Below are 2,607 nucleotides of genomic sequence, written 5' to 3'. Positions count from 1 at the left end.
GTATGTATTGTTATTGCCCAGGTGGGTGAGAGCTAGATGAAGAGCAGTGGAAATAGCTCTGTTGACCTATTTGGGAGGTAGGCAAACTGGTGTGGGTCCAGTGTAGGAGGGAGACATGCTATGAGGTGACTTAGAACCAGCTTCTCAAAGCACTTTATAAGAATGGGGGTGAGTGCAACAGGGTGGAAATCATTCAGACACTACACAGAAGAATGCTTGGGCAGTGGTCTAATGGTTGTAGTCTTTAGACATGTTGGAATAGTGGCCTGGGCCAGTGACAGGTTGAAAATGTCAGTGAAGTGTCTTCCTCATCTGGGAGGAAGGCATTGCTGGTAGGTAGAGTCTGTATTGTAGGTTTGTGGTCAGTGATGGTCTGGATGCCGTTCCACATGCATCTGGGGTTGGAGTTGCAGTGGAAGTGCTCTTCAAAACGCAGTTTATGTGCTTGCTTGGCTTTCCTAATGCCCCTTTTCAGGTTGGCCCTGGCTCTGCTGTAGTCCTCTGTATTGCCGGATTTAAAAGCAGCATCTCTTGCTCTCAGAGTTCATCCATGGCTTCTGATTAGGAAAGTGTTTTCACATGTTTAATGGTGGTGACGGTGTCAATACACATGATATGGTCCAGTACAGACGATGTATAGATGTTGATGTCTGTCTGTGTGTCTGAGGTGGCCTGTGAGGCAGACATGCTCCAGTCAGTGTCTTGTAGCTGTTGCTGTAGAGAGGAAATGCCCCTCTCTGGCCATACCTTCACCGTCTTCACTGATGGTTTCACACGTTTGATGAGTGGTGTGTATTTGGGTAGCACGAACAAACAGAGGTGATCAGACTGACCCATGTGGGGGAGGGAAATGGCCCTGTATGCCTCAGCAATGTTAGTGCAAACAATGTTGGTGTAAATGTGGCTTGTACTGTTGTCTTTTCTATCTGAAACTGTTACTGTATGGATGCTGGATAGATTGGTTGCAGATGGTTTTTTTTTATTTCATGGCGCTGTTCCGAGGTTCTGCTGCATAGAAATCAGCTCAAATATTAATTTATCACTGTATTTTGTTTTATTAAATGCTTGGTTCAACTGGGGATTGAACCCATGACCACGACACTATAGAAACTAGACACTTAAAGTATGCAAGATAAACATGTATACATGTAGCACACCGATAATGATGGTAGGAAATTTATGAGAACTCTATAATATGAGGCAAGTCAAGGGCATCTGTTTTTGCAAATTACTCAAATTAAAGATGCTAAAACTGGTGAGAGAGAGAAAGAGAGAGAGAGAGAGAGAGAGAGAGAGAGAGAAAGAGAGAGAGAGATTCCTTGTAGGGAATTCTGTACAGAAATACATCTTCCATATTCACCCAGTTGAAACAGTGCTTCAGTGTTTCCAGAGATGAAAAAAGGATTTTTCCAGAGAAAGCGGAATAATTAGCTTCACCTGCATTCTTCAGAAAGCTGGTTCAAACCCATCACGATGACATGATGCCCTTTTAGTGGTCAGTAAACTGTGAGAAAATCTGTAGAGAGATGAAGCCATGGAGTAGCTCCAGTTTACCAGCTAGAAAATGTCTGTGGTCTGAATGTTGAGCCTCAAACCTCATTTTACTAAAAGTAACCCTTTAGTAACCCTTGTTACTAAAAGTTTTTTTTAACTCCATAACACACTCATACATTATTAAAACGAATTAGAAAGGATCAGATCAAGTCTATGAACAGTCCAATGTGGTCTGAGAGTCAATATCTTGTACCAACTGGAGGCAGAATCTATATAATCAACTATTTCTCTGAAGAAATGAAGGTTATAAAGCCATTTACAAACAGGACAATTTTCTTCATTTATTTAGCTTAGGTAGGTCTTGAGGTTGTGAACACCTTTTAAAGGAACAGCTCTACCGGGGCTTGAATACAGGACCTTTTGTGTGTAAAGTAAATGTGATAACCACTACACTATTAAACCTGCCGTGCAAGCATGTCTCTGGAATATGCAACCATGTAGTAGGATACAGTGGCGTATCATTTATTTCATTTATTTATTCATTTTAAGAGAAATCCTGACACCTGGGATAGGTCAAGTTTCATTTCTTAAAAATATGGTTCAGCTGAGGCTTCTGCATGTAAAGTACAGATGTCCATTCTCATAATAACTCCCATCATGAAGGAATGGTTCCACTGGGGATTGAACCCAGGACCTTCTGCGGGCAAAGCAGACGTGATGACTACTGCACTATGAAACCACTCACCCTACTTTACTATACCTGAGAGACAGTGTTAAAACGTTGCAAGGACAACCACAGCAATTTGTTTTTACTCAAATGGATAGATGGATGGATGGATGGATGGATAAATTGTTTCATACCATGCATCCACTGGCCTCTGGTAACCTCCATCATCAACATATTTGCTGACAGTGCTTTATGATCTTTAATGTACAACTGTAAACACTATGCTTTCTTTCAATAAGATGAGAGCACAACCTTCTATCACTTTCAAACAACAAGGCTCCACTTGGGATTGAACCCAGGACCTTCAGCATATAGGCCAGACATGATAACCACTACACCATGGATCCGGAAACTTATACCCCTATACCTGTAGCACACTGTTAATG

At 41.7% G+C, this 2,607-nt stretch overlaps 1 non-coding gene across 1 annotated transcript; it reads right to left on the bottom strand.

The window, feature by feature from the left end:
- Positions 1-2,160: 2,160 nt before the first annotated feature.
- On the bottom strand, positions 2,161-2,233 carry trnaa-ugc (transfer RNA alanine (anticodon UGC)). Its single transcript has one exon. It is a non-coding gene; the product is annotated as a tRNA-Ala (tRNA).
- Between the last annotated feature and the right edge of the window lie 374 nt (positions 2,234-2,607).

The sequence above is a fragment of the Hemibagrus wyckioides genome, linkage group LG10, assembly GCF_019097595.1.
Source record: "Hemibagrus wyckioides isolate EC202008001 linkage group LG10, SWU_Hwy_1.0, whole genome shotgun sequence".
NCBI classification, from domain to species: domain Eukaryota; kingdom Metazoa; phylum Chordata; class Actinopteri; order Siluriformes; family Bagridae; genus Hemibagrus; species Hemibagrus wyckioides.
This window is presented reverse-complemented; position numbering and strand designations above follow the sequence as displayed.